At 73.1% G+C, this 19,359-nt stretch overlaps 1 protein-coding gene across 3 annotated transcripts in view; it reads right to left on the reverse strand.

The window, feature by feature from the left end:
- The window catches only part of RFX1 (regulatory factor X1), an 85,651-nt gene extending 77,976 nt beyond the window's left edge, over nucleotides 1–7,675 (reverse strand). Inside the window, exon 1 of one of the 3 annotated variants that reach the window (XM_048489678.1) lies at nucleotides 7,603–7,675. The gene's annotated coding sequence lies outside the window, so the exon portion shown is untranslated. Of the gene's footprint in view, nucleotides 1–7,318; nucleotides 7,543–7,602 lie in introns of those variants that run through there. The other 2 variants (XM_048489680.1, XM_048489679.1) reach the window with 2 other exon arrangements.
- Between the last annotated feature and the right edge of the window lie 11,684 nt (nucleotides 7,676–19,359).

Raw genomic sequence — 19,359 nt, forward strand, 5'->3', positions numbered from 1 at the left:
CTGGCCCAAGGTCACCCAGCATGTGGAGGAGCAGGGGAACAAACCTGGTTCTCCAAATTAGAGTCCGGCCCTCATGTGACGGAGTGGGGAGTCAAACCTGGTTCTCCAGATAAGAGTCCATCGTTCTTAACTACCACACCACTCTGCAGCATGAAGCTTTTACTGGGAAGCATTCCTCAGCAAGCTGGCTGAAATGACAGGAACTGCACAGACAGATGAATGAGGAGCTACCTACTTCTTGGCTGCACTCCCCTGTCACCAGTGCCCAAAGATCCATGACTGACCTCTCGTCCCACCCAGGAAAACCCAGTTCACGGATGCCAGTTGCACTGCTGGAGGTGCATGGCTGCTTTGGAGAGAGGGCTAACCCGACTGAAGTCTCTCCCCAAATCCCATCTTCCCCAGGCTCCACCCCCCAAACCTCCAGCTATTCCCCAACCCATTGCTGGCAATCCTAGGTCCCATCTCTTCCCCACTTGCCTTTACAACTGGATCTCTACTACTGGGAGAAAGCCAGCACTAAGCCAGGCAAGGAGAGGCTTGTTTCTCACCAGCCCATTCCACCTTGCAGTCCCGTGGTGGCGAACCTATGGCACTCCAGATGTTCATGGACTACAATTCCCAATCAGCCCCTGCCAGCATGGCCAATTGGGAATTGTAGTCCATGAACATCTGATGGGAATTGTAGTCCATGAACATCTGGAGTGCCATAGGTTTGCCACCACTGTAGTCCACGAGGAGCTATGATGGAGGTCCCCAAACCTACTTCAAGCATATCTCCTTCCCGCTTCAGCCTGAGTTACTGGAGAACACTATCTAAGTTGTGCAAAATGACCTTTCTAATAGTCCAAGGAGAGTATTGGAGCTTTGGGCCATCTTGGCCCCTGAGACTTAGACCAGGTCAGGAATGGGAAGGGGTGGGCAGTGGCCCCTTCATGGCAGGATCTCTACTGGTTTTGTGCAATTGCCAACAGGTAGGACAGAAGACAGAATACGTTGCTATGAAGTTTACTTCCTTGATCAAAAGTTTTTGATATTCCTGCATATGGGCCAGGAGCCAACACAAGCTCAAAGAGATGGTTGTCACTGGGAGATGGTTGTCACTATGCTGTCACTAGAAGAGAAATGCAGGCTGGCAGGACATATGTTGCATCAATTTGCTCCTAGCAAGAAAAATGTAAATGCTCAAGTGTGAAGCTCTGTTATTACAACTGATCTCCAGAAGACCAAGATCATTGTTCTCTGGAGAACATACTAGCACAGCCAAATGCCTGGAGAGTTAAAAAAGCCCTGTCCTTTTACTATCTACTTAGATGCTATTTGTCGCGTGATGCGGTTTACATCAACCCAATGAAAAGCTTCGGCTCCCCCCATTTCTATACATTCATCCTCTACAGAAGATCAGGACATTTTTCTGCAGGTTTGTTAGAAACCCGAGGCTAACATCATACAGCATATGACGTACCATCACCATATGATACCATCACCAATTTGTCTTGCTCTCGAGAACCAAACTGTGTAGTGTCGTGGTTAAGAGCAGGTGCACTCTAATCTGGGGGACCTGGTTTGATTCCCCGCTCTGCCACTTGAGCTCTGGGGGCTTCTCTGTGGAGCTTGTGCCCTCCAACACATGCCAGCTGGGTGACCTTGGGCTAGTCACAGTTCTTCGGAGCTCTCTCAGCCCCATCCACCTCACAGGGTGTTTGCTGGGGCGGGGGGAGGAGACTGTAAGCCCCTTTGAGTCTCCTTACAGGAGAGAAAGGGGGGGGGATATAAATCCAAACTCTTCTTCTTCCTTTACAGAGGTTTTCAAAATTCATCCATAGGAATGTAATCAGAGGCCATTCACTGGCTAATAGCCAAGACGAAAAAGTCTTTCGCATCACCTGCTGCCAGTCCTTTCAGCTGGAGATGCTGGGCTTTGAACCTGGGACCTTCTGCATGCCAAGCAGATGCTCTGCCTTTGAGCTACGGCCCCTCCCCGATTCTCAAAGATGCCGCATGGTCTTTCACCACCACCACAGCCCCCTAAAATGGGAGTTCTCTGGTCCAATGCTAAATTAACACTTCAAAGCCACACAAGACATCAGGTGTCCTAACATCCCAGCTTGCTGTCAATGAGGAGAATCAGGCCTGCAGTGTTTCCCCTTTCCCTGCCTTCCTGCCAGGTGGTATAAACAACTTGGGCGTGGAAAGGAGATCACGTGCTTGAGAAGGAGGGATCCAGCAACACTAAAGCCAAGCCTGCGTTACGGAAGTCCCGACTGTAGCTCCACCCACAACTTATGCAAGGGCATGCCAGCGGTATGCGTTTTTGGCAGAAATCCGACTCGTGACCTGGAGCAATTACCTCTCTCCAGCATGTGGACAAGGCCACAGTCAAGGTGCCTCTGAGCTGTTGCTGTGAGCAATTAAGACACGTTTTCAGGCTTGGGTTTTCTGGGTAAAGTCAAATCTACATAGTATTTTGACACGGCATAGTTAATGTTTGGGCAGGAGCGGAAGAGGGGTGGAATCATACATTAGAATTGCAACTTCTATCATGAGGCGATTTAGGGTATTGATCTAAGTGGCCTATATTCAAGTCCCTCCCCGATTCTCTAATGTGAACAAAAAGAGAACAAAAAAGATGTTCACAATATGATTTTTCTAAAGCCAAATACCAGGTGCTTTGACTCTTGAAAGCTGATAGCCCCCAAAACTATGTTGGTCTCTAAGGTGCTACTGGACACAAACCATCCCTACTTCAGACCAACACAGCGACACTCTGAGACTAACTGGCCCATGATGTTATTGTGTGATCTGTCAAAAGACAGCGTTACAAATGGTTATGGACCAAATTACCGTATATACTCGCATATAAGTCGAATTTTTCTGCACATTTTTTGTGCTGAAAAAGCCCCCCTCGACTTATACGCGAGACAGGTGTATTTAAAAAATATTTTAGGGTTTTTACTTTGTCGGCCGCCAGGGGGCGCAGTTTTTAGGCTATCGGCACCAAAATTTCAGGGATTTTTCAAGAGACTCTGCTGATGATACCACCCAAGTTTGGTAAAGTTTGGTTCATAGGATCCAAAGTTATGGACCCCCATCCCCCATTGTTTCCAATGGGAGCTAATAGTAGATGGGGCTACATTTGGAGGGCCCATAACTTTGGACCCCTTGAACCAAACTTCACAAACCTGGGTGGTATAATCAGGAGGGTCTCCTTAGGATACTCTGAAATGTTGGTACTGCTAACATAAACATTCCTCCCATGACCAAAAATCCAGTTTTAAAGGATTTTAACTCTTGTGTTTTAGCTTGGTTGCTGGTTGAGCTAAGGTTTTTGTATTTTTAAAGTGATTGTTGAGACCATATTGTTTTTGTTGACCCTCTTTTCCATTTACAGAGCTAGTTTACTGTTTTTCTTTGAAATAAATATTCAAAAACATTTAACCTACTGATGCCTCAATTAATGTAATTTTATTGGTATCTATTTTTTATTTTTGAAATTTACCAGTAGCTGCTGCATTTCCCATCCTCGACTTATACGCGAGTCAATAAGTTTTCCCAGTTTGTGGTAAAATTAGGTGCCTCGACTTAAATGTGGGTCGACTTATACACGAGTATATACGGTACTAGGAGAGACAGATGCACGCTTTCCACACCAGCACAGAAGGCACTTGGAAGCCTCCATATTTGAAGAGATTCTGGATGCTGAACATAAGGGACATGGATATAATGGATACAACACCAGATCTGTTGAGATAACTACCTGGTCTAACACCAGATTATTTTATCAGAGCAGTATGAATAGCTCTTACTAGTGTTCGGTCTTATCAGAGCTTAGAAGCTAAGCAGGGTTCGGTGCAGTTAGTACTCAGACTAGGAACCACCACAGAAGACTGGGGTTGCTATCCAAAGGAAGGCAACAGCAAACCATCTCTGCTCAGCTTTTGTCTTTGAGTCCCATGAATGTTTGCCATAAATCAGTTGTGGCTTAGCATCTCACAATCACAGAGTTGGAAGGGGCTATGAAATATTGTGTGCAGTTCTGGGCACCGCAATTCAAGAAGGATATTGACAAGCTGGAACAGGTCCAGAGGAGGGCAACCAAAATGGTCAAAGGTGTGGAATCCATGTCCTACGAGCAGAGACTTAGGGAGCTGGGGATGTTTAGTTTGGTGAAGAAAAGGTTAAGAGGTGACATGATAGCCATGTTTAGATGTTTGAAGGGATGTCATGTTGGTGAGGGAGCAAGCTTGTTTTCTGCTGCTCCAGAGACTAGGACTAGGAGTTATGGGTTCAAGCTGAAGGAAAAGAGATTCCACCAAAACATCTGGAAGAACCTCCTGACAGTAAGGGCTGTTTGACAGTGGAATTCACTACCTTGGCGTGTGGTGGAGTCTCCTTCTTTGGAGGTTTTTAAAGAGAGGCTGGAGGGCCATCTGTCAGGAGTACTTTGATTGTGTGTTCCTGCATTGCAGGAAGTTGGACGATGGTCCTTGGGGTCTCTTCCAACTCTATGATTCTATTCAGGCCATCTAGTCTAGCTGCTTGCTCATTGGAGGATCAGCCTAGGGCATCCCTGACAAGTGTTCGCCCAGCTGATACTTGAACACAGCCAGTGAGGGGGAGCTCACCACCTCCGTATGCAGCCGATTCCACTGCTGAACTACTCTCACTGTAAAAAAAATGAATTCCTAAAGTCTACCCAGTACCTTTCTGCCCATAATTTAAACCCATTATACTTGACAGAATACTATTATCACCGAACCTTTGAATACAGCTGCTGCTTTTAAAACTACACAGGTATCCTTTAAATCCCCCAATAAAGAAGGAAGAAAGCCAGCTCCCACTTTCTGCTCTCTTCTAGCCCTGCTGCCCACCTTCTGTCACACCTGCAGTGCAGAATTCCTTCGCTTTGCAGTTGGTGGGAAGACAACAGGACTATGGAGCTAACCAACAGCAGGAGGCATTACAGCTATCCTGTCACTCGGAACAGCAGAATCAAAGCATCTGGGCTGCAGAAGTGACAATCCTGCGTCTGAACAATTGCTTGCTTTATTGCGCATTATAACATCATCATTACACACTAGAGTGGTTCAGAATGTCTGGACTCTGCAATTTAGTCACACTTGTCACTTGTATATATAATAGTTGCCCTGATCTGGGTAGCTCAGGCTAGCACACGTAGAACAAAACTGGTGTCCATCCTTATACAAGTTCTTAGCCTACCAACATTTTTCCTTATTTGACTTCTCACATATAACCCACAAGGACTGGCAACTGTCCTGTCCTTTTACTATAGGCTTATTTAGTACTTGGTTGGGAGACCAACAAGGAAGTCCAGGATGGCTACGTGGACGCAAGAAATGGCAAAGCAGCCTTGGCTTGTCTGTTGTCCTGACCAAGATGGCCCAGCTAGCCCGATCTCGGAAATTAAGCAGGGTCGGCCCTGGTTAGTACTTGGATGGAAGACCACCAAGCAAGTACAGGCAAACCACCTCTGCTCATCTCCTGCCCTGATATGAACGGCCCAAGCTAGCCCAGTCTCATCACACCTCAGAAACCAGGCGGCCGGGGGGGGGGGGGGGTCCTGGTTAGTACTTGGATGGGAGACCTCCAAAGAAGTCCACAGTTGCTGTGCAGAGGCAGGCTGTGGCAAACCACCTCTGAATGCCTCTTGCCTTGACAACCAAGTCAACTGTGACTCTCTCTCCCCCAAGTACTTTCTTTGTTTTCTGGTAAAATGCACTTCCCAATGACTTCAATGTGCTTCAAACATGGGGCATTTCACTGCAACAAGTTAACCTCTGTTTCTCTTAAGGAAATGGAACTTTAACACATCATATTGTCAATATTCACCCTTTTTCTCCTGTAAGGAGACTCAAGGTGGCTTACAATCTCCTTTCCCTTCCCGCCCCCAACAACGTGCCGTGAGGTGGGTGAGACTGAGAGAGCTCTGAAGAACTGTGACTAGCCCAAGGTCACCCATCTGGAGTGTGTTGGAGTGCACAAGTTAATCTAGTTCCCCAGATAAGCCTCCACAGCTCAAGTGGCAGAGCGGGGAATCAAACCTGGTTCTCCAGATTAGAGTGCACCTGCTCTCAACCACTACGCCACGCTGAGGAGGACAGAGGCTTCAGTGGGGTCCAATGCCAACAGAGTTCACCCTTCAAAGCATCCATTTTCTCCGGGGTCTCTGAAGTCTGGAGATGAGCTGTAAATTCCAGGGGACCCCCCCAAGTCCTACCTGGAGGTTGGCAACCCATTTGGTTGGTGTACCCCATTGCCTAGGACAGTGATGGCGAACCTTTTCGAGACGGAGTGCCCAAATTGCAACTCAAAACCCACTTATTTATCGCAAAGTGCCAACGCGGCAATTTAACCTGAATAACCCCCTCAAGCAGGGGCCAGCCTGCTGTAGCCTACAGCAAGTTCCACATGTGCCGCTCTATGCCTCACTAGCATCTCTGCTGCCTCTGCCCCCTCCCCCGGGCAGCAAACACCTGGAGCACAGGCACCAGGCCCGCCAGCCGAGTCCTCCCTGCTCGCTGAGGTGCACGCACATCAAGTCCAGCAGCCCATGCCAGCCTAGATGTGTGTGTGTGGGGGGGATTTCCCTCCCACATGACAAACTCTGTGCACGCGTGCCCACAGAGAGGGCTCTGAGTGCCACCTCTGGCACCCGTGCCATAGGTTCGCCACCACTGGCCTAGGAGCATATGTGAGTCCTATGACGTCACTCCTATGACATCACTCCTTCTACAGAAGTCTCTTGCCACAAAAACAGACGCCTGGGAGAGCTTAACTTTTATTTCAGCCACAAGCTTCGGGTGTCGCTACGAGGCCGACCTTTTTTCCCCTATGACGTCACTTCAAAAGGATTTTAAAAGGCTGACGTCCCTTTTTTTCCGCCAGCGCCAGGATAGCGGTTCCACGAGGAGGCCCACCCCAGCCCCTCAAGCGTCATAGCAACGGAGCTCGCTGCGCGTGACGTCACCACCCCGTTATGACGTGCTGAGAACTCAGCGCTCCCCTCTCCTTCCTGGAAAGGGAGGTTGGGCCACGCCCACCTCTCTTGACTCCTATTGGCCGGCCTCAGGCTCTCGGCTCCCTCCCATTGGCCCGCCCGCCCACCAATCACCGGGGAGCGTCGAGGCTCCGCCCACCCGGGCCTGGACCCTTTCCGATAAACCCTGTCCGGAGCGGCCGCCGCAGCAGGAACGGGCATCGGGCGCAGGGCGCTTCCCGCCCGGCCTCCTTTCCTGGCGGGCCGGCCGCTCAGCCTCCGCCCTTTGGCGGCAGCGCGAGGGAAGGGAGCGAGACCCACCTGGACGGCCCGGCCGCGCGAGGCCGCGTCCCCTCAGGGCGAGGGGCGGGGACGGAGCGGCGGCGGCTCTGGGGGGCCTCCGCCGATTTTGGCGGGAAGCGCTGAGGCGGGGCGGTTGTTGTTGTTGTTGCCGGGTGTCCTGGTCGCCACGACTACGGTGGCTATGGCGCCCTCCGTGTTCCCTCACCGGGGCAACTGTTGCTACCCACTTCGGCGCGGGGAGGGGGAAGTGGGCGGCGCCCGAAGCCGATTGGACGGGGCGGGAAACCCATTGGCCGCCTTACCTGCCCGTCATCTACCGGTGCGTCCTCCCTGTAGGTTCTGGGGGACGCTTTTGGCCCGGATGCCTGGCTCTCCCATTGGTCGTCGCCCGCCATCTGCGGGAGTGATTGGGTCGAAGCCCTGCCTGTCTGACAGGAAGGGCGTGCCGTGAAGGCGGGCAGGGATAGAGCGGGTGTTGGCAGTTCGCTATTGGCCGGCGGGCCTGTCAGTGAGCCGTTGGGTGGGGCGGAGAAGTGTGCCCTTGATGGGTCGGTGACGCCGATGCGTGCCTCGCCTCGTGGTTTACTGGGAATTGTAGTTCAGAGGAAGCAGGAAGTGCTGTCTGCTTAGGAGACCACTAAAGGGCGCCAGTGGAACCCACTGAATGGCGTCTTGTGGCTGTGTGGCGAACCTTTGGCACTCCAGATGTTATGGACTACAATTCCCATCAGCCCCTTCCAGCATGGCCAATTGGCCATGCTGGAATGGGTGGGGGGGGGGGGGGGGGGGGTGGGGGGGGGGGGGGGGGTGGGGGGGGGGGGGGGGGGGGGGAGGGGTGGGGGGGGGGGGGGAAGGGGGTGGGGGGGGGTGGGGGGGTGCGGTGGGGGGGGGGGAGGAGGGGGGGTGGGGGGGGGGGGGGGTGGGGGGGGGGGGGGGTGGGGGGGGGGGGGGGTGGGGGGGGGGGGGGGTGGGGGGGGGGGGGGGTGGGGGGGGGGGGGGGTGGGGGGGGGGGGGGGTGGGGGGGGGGGGGGGTGGGGGGGGGGGGGGGTGGGGGGGGGGGGGGGTGGGGGGGGGGGGGGGTGGGGGGGGGGGGGGGTGGGGGGGGGGGGGGGTGGGGGGGGGGGGGGGTGGGGGGGGGGGGGGGTGGGGGGGGGGGGGGGTGGGGGGGGGGGGGGGTGGGGGGGGGGGGGGGTGGGGGGGGGGGGGGGTGGGGGGGGGGGGGGGTGGGGGGGGGGGGGGGTGGGGGGGGGGGGGGGTGGGGGGGGGGGGGGGTGGGGGGGGGGGGGGGTGGGGGGGGGGGGGGGTGGGGGGGGGGGGGGGTGGGGGGGGGGGGGGGTGGGGGGGGGGGGGGGTGGGGGGGGGGGGGGGTGGGGGGGGGGGGGGGTGGGGGGGGGGGGGGGTGGGGGGGGGGGGGGGTGGGGGGGGGGGGGGGTGGGGGGGGGGGGGGGTGGGGGGGGGGGGGGGTGGGGGGGGGGGGGGGTGGGGGGGGGGGGGGGTGGGGGGGGGGGGGGGTGGGGGGGGGGGGGGGTGGGGGGGGGGGGGGGTGGGGGGGGGGGGGGGTGGGGGGGGGGGGGGGTGGGGGGGGGGGGGGGTGGGGGGGGGGGGGGGTGGGGGGGGGGGGGGGTGGGGGGGGGGGGGGGTGGGGGGGGGGGGGGGTGGGGGGGGGGGGGGGTGGGGGGGGGGGGGGGTGGGGGGGGGGGGGGGTGGGGGGGGGGGGGGGTGGGGGGGGGGGGGGGTGGGGGGGGGGGGGGGTGGGGGGGGGGGGGGGTGGGGGGGGGGGGGGGTGGGGGGGGGGGGGGGTGGGGGGGGGGGGGGGTGGGGGGGGGGGGGGGTGGGGGGGGGGGGGGGTGGGGGGGGGGGGGGGTGGGGGGGGGGGGGGGTGGGGGGGGGGGGGGGTGGGGGGGGGGGGGGGTGGGGGGGGGGGGGGGTGGGGGGGGGGGGGGGTGGGGGGGGGGGGGGGTGGGGGGGGGGGGGGGTGGGGGGGGGGGGGGGTGGGGGGGGGGGGGGGTGGGGGGGGGGGGGGGTGGGGGGGGGGGGGGGTGGGGGGGGGGGGGGGTGGGGGGGGGGGGGGGTGGGGGGGGGGGGGGGTGGGGGGGGGGGGGGGTGGGGGGGGGGGGGGGTGGGGGGGGGGGGGGGTGGGGGGGGGGGGGGGTGGGGGGGGGGGGGGGTGGGGGGGGGGGGGGGTGGGGGGGGGGGGGGGTGGGGGGGGGGGGGGGTGGGGGGGGGGGGGGGTGGGGGGGGGGGGGGGTGGGGGGGGGGGGGGGTGGGGGGGGGGGGGGGTGGGGGGGGGGGGGGGTGGGGGGGGGGGGGGGTGGGGGGGGGGGGGGGTGGGGGGGGGGGGGGGTGGGGGGGGGGGGGGGTGGGGGGGGGGGGGGGTGGGGGGGGGGGGGGGTGGGGGGGGGGGGGGGTGGGGGGGGGGGGGGGTGGGGGGGGGGGGGGGTGGGGGGGGGGGGGGGTGGGGGGGGGGGGGGGTGGGGGGGGGGGGGGGTGGGGGGGGGGGGGGGTGGGGGGGGGGGGGGGTGGGGGGGGGGGGGGGTGGGGGGGGGGGGGGGTGGGGGGGGGGGGGGGTGGGGGGGGGGGGGGGTGGGGGGGGGGGGGGGTGGGGGGGGGGGGGGGTGGGGGGGGGGGGGGGTGGGGGGGGGGGGGGGTGGGGGGGGGGGGGGGTGGGGGGGGGGGGGGGTGGGGGGGGGGGGGGGTGGGGGGGGGGGGGGGTGGGGGGGGGGGGGGGTGGGGGGGGGGGGGGGTGGGGGGGGGGGGGGGTGGGGGGGGGGGGGGGTGGGGGGGGGGGGGGGTGGGGGGGGGGGGGGGTGGGGGGGGGGGGGGGTGGGGGGGGGGGGGGGTGGGGGGGGGGGGGGGTGGGGGGGGGGGGGGGTGGGGGGGGGGGGGGGTGGGGGGGGGGGGGGGTGGGGGGGGGGGGGGGTGGGGGGGGGGGGGGGTGGGGGGGGGGGGGGGTGGGGGGGGGGGGGGGTGGGGGGGGGGGGGGGTGGGGGGGGGGGGGGGTGGGGGGGGGGGGGGGTGGGGGGGGGGGGGGGTGGGGGGGGGGGGGGGTGGGGGGGGGGGGGGGTGGGGGGGGGGGGGGGTGGGGGGGGGGGGGGGTGGGGGGGGGGGGGGGTGGGGGGGGGGGGGGGTGGGGGGGGGGGGGGGTGGGGGGGGGGGGGGGTGGGGGGGGGGGGGGGTGGGGGGGGGGGGGGGTGGGGGGGGGGGGGGGTGGGGGGGGGGGGGGGTGGGGGGGGGGGGGGGTGGGGGGGGGGGGGGGTGGGGGGGGGGGGGGGTGGGGGGGGGGGGGGGTGGGGGGGGGGGGGGGTGGGGGGGGGGGGGGGTGGGGGGGGGGGGGGGTGGGGGGGGGGGGGGGTGGGGGGGGGGGGGGGTGGGGGGGGGGGGGGGTGGGGGGGGGGGGGGGTGGGGGGGGGGGGGGGTGGGGGGGGGGGGGGGTGGGGGGGGGGGGGGGTGGGGGGGGGGGGGGGTGGGGGGGGGGGGGGGTGGGGGGGGGGGGGGGTGGGGGGGGGGGGGGGTGGGGGGGGGGGGGGGTGGGGGGGGGGGGGGGTGGGGGGGGGGGGGGGTGGGGGGGGGGGGGGGTGGGGGGGGGGGGGGGTGGGGGGGGGGGGGGGTGGGGGGGGGGGGGGGTGGGGGGGGGGGGGGGTGGGGGGGGGGGGGGGTGGGGGGGGGGGGGGGTGGGGGGGGGGGGGGGTGGGGGGGGGGGGGGGTGGGGGGGGGGGGGGGTGGGGGGGGGGGGGGGTGGGGGGGGGGGGGGGTGGGGGGGGGGGGGGGTGGGGGGGGGGGGGGGTGGGGGGGGGGGGGGGTGGGGGGGGGGGGGGGTGGGGGGGGGGGGGGGTGGGGGGGGGGGGGGGTGGGGGGGGGGGGGGGTGGGGGGGGGGGGGGGTGGGGGGGGGGGGGGGTGGGGGGGGGGGGGGGTGGGGGGGGGGGGGGGTGGGGGGGGGGGGGGGTGGGGGGGGGGGGGGGTGGGGGGGGGGGGGGGTGGGGGGGGGGGGGGGTGGGGGGGGGGGGGGGTGGGGGGGGGGGGGGGTGGGGGGGGGGGGGGGTGGGGGGGGGGGGGGGTGGGGGGGGGGGGGGGTGGGGGGGGGGGGGGGTGGGGGGGGGGGGGGGTGGGGGGGGGGGGGGGTGGGGGGGGGGGGGGGTGGGGGGGGGGGGGGGTGGGGGGGGGGGGGGGTGGGGGGGGGGGGGGGTGGGGGGGGGGGGGGGTGGGGGGGGGGGGGGGTGGGGGGGGGGGGGGGTGGGGGGGGGGGGGGGTGGGGGGGGGGGGGGGTGGGGGGGGGGGGGGGTGGGGGGGGGGGGGGGTGGGGGGGGGGGGGGGTGGGGGGGGGGGGGGGTGGGGGGGGGGGGGGGTGGGGGGGGGGGGGGGTGGGGGGGGGGGGGGGTGGGGGGGGGGGGGGGTGGGGGGGGGGGGGGGTGGGGGGGGGGGGGGGTGGGGGGGGGGGGGGGTGGGGGGGGGGGGGGGTGGGGGGGGGGGGGGGTGGGGGGGGGGGGGGGTGGGGGGGGGGGGGGGTGGGGGGGGGGGGGGGTGGGGGGGGGGGGGGGTGGGGGGGGGGGGGGGTGGGGGGGGGGGGGGGTGGGGGGGGGGGGGGGTGGGGGGGGGGGGGGGTGGGGGGGGGGGGGGGTGGGGGGGGGGGGGGGTGGGGGGGGGGGGGGGTGGGGGGGGGGGGGGGTGGGGGGGGGGGGGGGTGGGGGGGGGGGGGGGTGGGGGGGGGGGGGGGTGGGGGGGGGGGGGGGTGGGGGGGGGGGGGGGTGGGGGGGGGGGGGGGTGGGGGGGGGGGGGGGTGGGGGGGGGGGGGGGTGGGGGGGGGGGGGGGTGGGGGGGGGGGGGGGTGGGGGGGGGGGGGGGTGGGGGGGGGGGGGGGTGGGGGGGGGGGGGGGTGGGGGGGGGGGGGGGTGGGGGGGGGGGGGGGTGGGGGGGGGGGGGGGTGGGGGGGGGGGGGGGTGGGGGGGGGGGGGGGTGGGGGGGGGGGGGGGTGGGGGGGGGGGGGGGTGGGGGGGGGGGGGGGTGGGGGGGGGGGGGGGTGGGGGGGGGGGGGGGTGGGGGGGGGGGGGGGTGGGGGGGGGGGGGGGTGGGGGGGGGGGGGGGTGGGGGGGGGGGGGGGTGGGGGGGGGGGGGGGTGGGGGGGGGGGGGGGTGGGGGGGGGGGGGGGTGGGGGGGGGGGGGGGTGGGGGGGGGGGGGGGTGGGGGGGGGGGGGGGTGGGGGGGGGGGGGGGTGGGGGGGGGGGGGGGTGGGGGGGGGGGGGGGTGGGGGGGGGGGGGGGTGGGGGGGGGGGGGGGTGGGGGGGGGGGGGGGTGGGGGGGGGGGGGGGTGGGGGGGGGGGGGGGTGGGGGGGGGGGGGGGTGGGGGGGGGGGGGGGTGGGGGGGGGGGGGGGTGGGGGGGGGGGGGGGTGGGGGGGGGGGGGGGTGGGGGGGGGGGGGGGTGGGGGGGGGGGGGGGTGGGGGGGGGGGGGGGTGGGGGGGGGGGGGGGTGGGGGGGGGGGGGGGTGGGGGGGGGGGGGGGTGGGGGGGGGGGGGGGTGGGGGGGGGGGGGGGTGGGGGGGGGGGGGGGTGGGGGGGGGGGGGGGTGGGGGGGGGGGGGGGTGGGGGGGGGGGGGGGTGGGGGGGGGGGGGGGTGGGGGGGGGGGGGGGTGGGGGGGGGGGGGGGTGGGGGGGGGGGGGGGTGGGGGGGGGGGGGGGTGGGGGGGGGGGGGGGTGGGGGGGGGGGGGGGTGGGGGGGGGGGGGGGTGGGGGGGGGGGGGGGTGGGGGGGGGGGGGGGTGGGGGGGGGGGGGGGTGGGGGGGGGGGGGGGTGGGGGGGGGGGGGGGTGGGGGGGGGGGGGGGTGGGGGGGGGGGGGGGTGGGGGGGGGGGGGGGTGGGGGGGGGGGGGGGTGGGGGGGGGGGGGGGTGGGGGGGGGGGGGGGTGGGGGGGGGGGGGGGTGGGGGGGGGGGGGGGTGGGGGGGGGGGGGGGTGGGGGGGGGGGGGGGTGGGGGGGGGGGGGGGTGGGGGGGGGGGGGGGTGGGGGGGGGGGGGGGTGGGGGGGGGGGGGGGTGGGGGGGGGGGGGGGTGGGGGGGGGGGGGGGTGGGGGGGGGGGGGGGTGGGGGGGGGGGGGGGTGGGGGGGGGGGGGGGTGGGGGGGGGGGGGGGTGGGGGGGGGGGGGGGTGGGGGGGGGGGGGGGTGGGGGGGGGGGGGGGTGGGGGGGGGGGGGGGTGGGGGGGGGGGGGGGTGGGGGGGGGGGGGGGTGGGGGGGGGGGGGGGTGGGGGGGGGGGGGGGTGGGGGGGGGGGGGGGTGGGGGGGGGGGGGGGTGGGGGGGGGGGGGGGTGGGGGGGGGGGGGGGTGGGGGGGGGGGGGGGTGGGGGGGGGGGGGGGTGGGGGGGGGGGGGGGTGGGGGGGGGGGGGGGTGGGGGGGGGGGGGGGTGGGGGGGGGGGGGGGTGGGGGGGGGGGGGGGTGGGGGGGGGGGGGGGTGGGGGGGGGGGGGGGTGGGGGGGGGGGGGGGTGGGGGGGGGGGGGGGTGGGGGGGGGGGGGGGTGGGGGGGGGGGGGGGTGGGGGGGGGGGGGGGTGGGGGGGGGGGGGGGTGGGGGGGGGGGGGGGTGGGGGGGGGGGGGGGTGGGGGGGGGGGGGGGTGGGGGGGGGGGGGGGTGGGGGGGGGGGGGGGTGGGGGGGGGGGGGGGTGGGGGGGGGGGGGGGTGGGGGGGGGGGGGGGTGGGGGGGGGGGGGGGTGGGGGGGGGGGGGGGTGGGGGGGGGGGGGGGTGGGGGGGGGGGGGGGTGGGGGGGGGGGGGGGTGGGGGGGGGGGGGGGTGGGGGGGGGGGGGGGTGGGGGGGGGGGGGGGTGGGGGGGGGGGGGGGTGGGGGGGGGGGGGGGTGGGGGGGGGGGGGGGTGGGGGGGGGGGGGGGTGGGGGGGGGGGGGGGTGGGGGGGGGGGGGGGTGGGGGGGGGGGGGGGTGGGGGGGGGGGGGGGTGGGGGGGGGGGGGGGTGGGGGGGGGGGGGGGTGGGGGGGGGGGGGGGTGGGGGGGGGGGGGGGTGGGGGGGGGGGGGGGTGGGGGGGGGGGGGGGTGGGGGGGGGGGGGGGTGGGGGGGGGGGGGGGTGGGGGGGGGGGGGGGTGGGGGGGGGGGGGGGTGGGGGGGGGGGGGGGTGGGGGGGGGGGGGGGTGGGGGGGGGGGGGGGTGGGGGGGGGGGGGGGTGGGGGGGGGGGGGGGTGGGGGGGGGGGGGGGTGGGGGGGGGGGGGGGTGGGGGGGGGGGGGGGTGGGGGGGGGGGGGGGTGGGGGGGGGGGGGGGTGGGGGGGGGGGGGGGTGGGGGGGGGGGGGGGTGGGGGGGGGGGGGGGTGGGGGGGGGGGGGGGTGGGGGGGGGGGGGGGTGGGGGGGGGGGGGGGTGGGGGGGGGGGGGGGTGGGGGGGGGGGGGGGTGGGGGGGGGGGGGGGTGGGGGGGGGGGGGGGTGGGGGGGGGGGGGGGTGGGGGGGGGGGGGGGTGGGGGGGGGGGGGGGTGGGGGGGGGGGGGGGTGGGGGGGGGGGGGGGTGGGGGGGGGGGGGGGTGGGGGGGGGGGGGGGTGGGGGGGGGGGGGGGTGGGGGGGGGGGGGGGTGGGGGGGGGGGGGGGTGGGGGGGGGGGGGGGTGGGGGGGGGGGGGGGTGGGGGGGGGGGGGGGTGGGGGGGGGGGGGGGTGGGGGGGGGGGGGGGTGGGGGGGGGGGGGGGTGGGGGGGGGGGGGGGTGGGGGGGGGGGGGGGTGGGGGGGGGGGGGGGTGGGGGGGGGGGGGGGTGGGGGGGGGGGGGGGTGGGGGGGGGGGGGGGTGGGGGGGGGGGGGGGTGGGGGGGGGGGGGGGTGGGGGGGGGGGGGGGTGGGGGGGGGGGGGGGTGGGGGGGGGGGGGGGTGGGGGGGGGGGGGGGTGGGGGGGGGGGGGGGTGGGGGGGGGGGGGGGTGGGGGGGGGGGGGGGTGGGGGGGGGGGGGGGTGGGGGGGGGGGGGGGTGGGGGGGGGGGGGGGTGGGGGGGGGGGGGGGTGGGGGGGGGGGGGGGTGGGGGGGGGGGGGGGTGGGGGGGGGGGGGGGTGGGGGGGGGGGGGGGTGGGGGGGGGGGGGGGTGGGGGGGGGGGGGGGTGGGGGGGGGGGGGGGTGGGGGGGGGGGGGGGTGGGGGGGGGGGGGGGTGGGGGGGGGGGGGGGTGGGGGGGGGGGGGGGTGGGGGGGGGGGGGGGTGGGGGGGGGGGGGGGTGGGGGGGGGGGGGGGTGGGGGGGGGGGGGGGTGGGGGGGGGGGGGGGTGGGGGGGGGGGGGGGTGGGGGGGGGGGGGGGTGGGGGGGGGGGGGGGTGGGGGGGGGGGGGGGTGGGGGGGGGGGGGGGTGGGGGGGGGGGGGGGTGGGGGGGGGGGGGGGTGGGGGGGGGGGGGGGTGGGGGGGGGGGGGGGTGGGGGGGGGGGGGGGTGGGGGGGGGGGGGGGTGGGGGGGGGGGGGGGTGGGGGGGGGGGGGGGTGGGGGGGGGGGGGGGTGGGGGGGGGGGGGGGTGGGGGGGGGGGGGGGTGGGGGGGGGGGGGGGTGGGGGGGGGGGGGGGTGGGGGGGGGGGGGGGTGGGGGGGGGGGGGGGTGGGGGGGGGGGGGGGTGGGGGGGGGGGGGGGTGGGGGGGGGGGGGGGTGGGGGGGGGGGGGGGTGGGGGGGGGGGGGGGTGGGGGGGGGGGGGGGTGGGGGGGGGGGGGGGTGGGGGGGGGGGGGGGTGGGGGGGGGGGGGGGTGGGGGGGGGGGGGGGTGGGGGGGGGGGGGGGTGGGGGGGGGGGGGGGTGGGGGGGGGGGGGGGTGGGGGGGGGGGGGGGTGGGGGGGGGGGGGGGTGGGGGGGGGGGGGGGTGGGGGGGGGGGGGGGTGGGGGGGGGGGGGGGTGGGGGGGGGGGGGGGTGGGGGGGGGGGGGGGTGGGGGGGGGGGGGGGTGGGGGGGGGGGGGGGTGGGGGGGGGGGGGGGTGGGGGGGGGGGGGGGTGGGGGGGGGGGGGGGTGGGGGGGGGGGGGGGTGGGGGGGGGGGGGGGTGGGGGGGGGGGGGGGTGGGGGGGGGGGGGGGTGGGGGGGGGGGGGGGTGGGGGGGGGGGGGGGTGGGGGGGGGGGGGGGTGGGGGGGGGGGGGGGTGGGGGGGGGGGGGGGTGGGGGGGGGGGGGGGTGGGGGGGGGGGGGGGTGGGGGGGGGGGGGGGTGGGGGGGGGGGGGGGTGGGGGGGGGGGGGGGTGGGGGGGGGGGGGGGTGGGGGGGGGGGGGGGTGGGGGGGGGGGGGGGTGGGGGGGGGGGGGGGTGGGGGGGGGGGGGGGTGGGGGGGGGGGGGGGTGGGGGGGGGGGGGGGTGGGGGGGGGGGGGGGTGGGGGGGGGGGGGGGTGGGGGGGGGGGGGGGTGGGGGGGGGGGGGGGTGGGGGGGGGGGGGGGTGGGGGGGGGGGGGGGTGGGGGGGGGGGGGGGTGGGGGGGGGGGGGGGTGGGGGGGGGGGGGGGTGGGGGGGGGGGGGGGTGGGGGGGGGGGGGGGTGGGGGGGGGGGGGGGTGGGGGGGGGGGGGGGTGGGGGGGGGGGGGGGTGGGGGGGGGGGGGGGTGGGGGGGGGGGGGGGTGGGGGGGGGGGGGGGTGGGGGGGGGGGGGGGTGGGGGGGGGGGGGGGTGGGGGGGGGGGGGGGTGGGGGGGGGGGGGGGTGGGGGGGGGGGGGGGTGGGGGGGGGGGGGGGTGGGGGGGGGGGGGGGTGGGGGGGGGGGGGGGTGGGGGGGGGGGGGGGTGGGGGGGGGGGGGGGTGGGGGGGGGGGGGGGTGGGGGGGGGGGGGGGTGGGGGGGGGGGGGGGTGGGGGGGGGGGGGGGTGGGGGGGGGGGGGGGTGGGGGGGGGGGGGGGTGGGGGGGGGGGGGGGTGGGGGGGGGGGGGGGTGGGGGGGGGGGGGGGTGGGGGGGGGGGGGGGTGGGGGGGGGGGGGGGTGGGGGGGGGGGGGGGTGGGGGGGGGGGGGGGTGGGGGGGGGGGGGGGTGGGGGGGGGGGGGGGTGGGGGGGGGGGGGGGTGGGGGGGGGGGGGGGTGGGGGGGGGGGGGGGTGGGGGGGGGGGGGGGTGGGGGGGGGGGGGGGTGGGGGGGGGGGGGGGTGGGGGGGGGGGGGGGTGGGGGGGGGGGGGGGTGGGGGGGGGGGGGGGTGGGGGGGGGGGGGGGTGGGGGGGGGGGGGGGTGGGGGGGGGGGGGGGTGGGGGGGGGGGGGGGTGGGGGGGGGGGGGGGTGGGGGGGGGGGGGGGTGGGGGGGGGGGGGGGTGGGGGGGGGGGGGGGTGGGGGGGGGGGGGGGTGGGGGGGGGGGGGGGTGGGGGGGGGGGGGGGTGGGGGGGGGGGGGGGTGGGGGGGGGGGGGGGTGGGGGGGGGGGGGGGTGGGGGGGGGGGGGGGTGGGGGGGGGGGGGGGTGGGGGGGGGGGGGGGTGGGGGGGGGGGGGGGTGGGGGGGGGGGGGGGTGGGGGGGGGGGGGGGGGGGGGGGGGGGGGGGGGGGGGGGGGGGGGGGTGGGGGGGAGGGGGGGTGGGGGGGGGGGGGGTTGGGGGGGGGGGGGGGTGGGGGGGGGGGGGGGTGGGGGGGGGGGGGGGTGTGGGGGGGGGGGGGGGGGGGGGGGGGGGGGGGGGGGGGGGGGGTGGGCGGGGAGGGGGGTGGCGGGGGGGGGCGGGGGCGGGGCGGGGGGGGGGGGGGGGGGGGGGGGGGGGGGGGGGGGGGGCGGGGGGGGGGGGGGGGGGGGGGGGGGGGGGGGGGGGGTGGTGGGGTGGGGGGGGGGGGGGGGGGGGGGGGGGGGGTGGGGGGGGGGGGGGGTGGGGGGGGGGTGGTTTGTCAGTGCAGCTTGGCATGGAACAGGTTCAAGCAAGAGACATTCAGAGGTGGTTTGTCACTGGTGGTTTGTCAGTGCAGCTTGGCATGGAACAGGCTCGAAAACTGTGTGTGGAGGAAGGCAAGAAACCCGTTCTGCAGTTACAAGCCGAATTGGGCTCCAGATTATTTTTTTTAAACGACATTACCTGCAACTGCCGTGCGATGGCAGGAAAAGGCAAAAATGCGCCTGTACTTTGGCCTTTTCTTCTCACTGATCATGGGTAAAAATTAAAAGCTTCATGACCTCATCGCTCACCAAGGAGGAACTTTTCAGGTGTGCCTTGGTCACTTCGGCGGGTCTGAGAAGTCGGCAAGGAATTCTTTTGTTTGAAACGTGGCGCTTATCATGCACAAAAGGGCAACCCCGTGCTCGGGCCAAAGGTTTTCTCCGTTGCGCCGGGCCAAGCGGGTGACATTTCCCCCCCACCCCCACCCCCAGCAGAGAAGGTGCTGGGTTTCTTATCAGGAGGCAGAGAAGCATTTCTTCTTATCTCCCACCAGCTGAAAGGACAGCATGCCAGAGCGATAAGGAAAGTTCATTGATGTTTCCGCTGCCGGCACAGCCTGGAAGACATTTAACGCCAGCCCGGGGGGGGGGGGGAAGGGGGGGATGGCTGCCTGGGAGGTCCAGTAGCAGCTATGCTCAAGTGATGGATTGTGAGTGGCAGGCGGATAGATCTGACCTGTATGGCCGGCCACAGTCTGCAGGGAAAGTTCCATCATAGAAGAAGGAGGAGGAGGAGGAGAATCCACCTGCTATTAAGAAGAAGAAGAAGAAGAGTTTGGATTTATATCCCCTCTTTCTCTCCTGCAGGAGACTCAAAAGGGCTGACAATCTCCTGGCCCTTCCCCCCTCACAACAAACACCCTGTGAGGTGGGTGGGGCTGAGAGAGCTCCAAAGAGCTGTGACTAGCCCAAGGTCACCCAGCTGGCGTGTGTGGGAGTGCACAGGCTAACCTGAATTCCCCAGATAAGCCTCCACAGCTCAAGCGGCAGAGCTGGGAATCAAACCCGGTTCCTCCAGATCAGAGTGCACCTGCTCTTGACCACTACGCCACTGCTGCTCCTTCACAGGAGTGCTTTCATTAACCACTACACACCCTGCTGGCTACTTCACAGGACAGCTCCCCCCCCCCCCCATTCATTTCCAACTCAGGCATTTTGGGCCCAGCCCTGGAAGACAGAAAGCTCTCTGCCTACTATCTGCTTGGCAGTGGAAAGTGTGGTCAAAACGCAGTCAACTAACGG

This window comes from Sphaerodactylus townsendi, linkage group LG03 (genome assembly GCF_021028975.2).
Source record: "Sphaerodactylus townsendi isolate TG3544 linkage group LG03, MPM_Stown_v2.3, whole genome shotgun sequence".
NCBI lineage: Eukaryota > Metazoa > Chordata > Lepidosauria > Squamata > Sphaerodactylidae > Sphaerodactylus > Sphaerodactylus townsendi.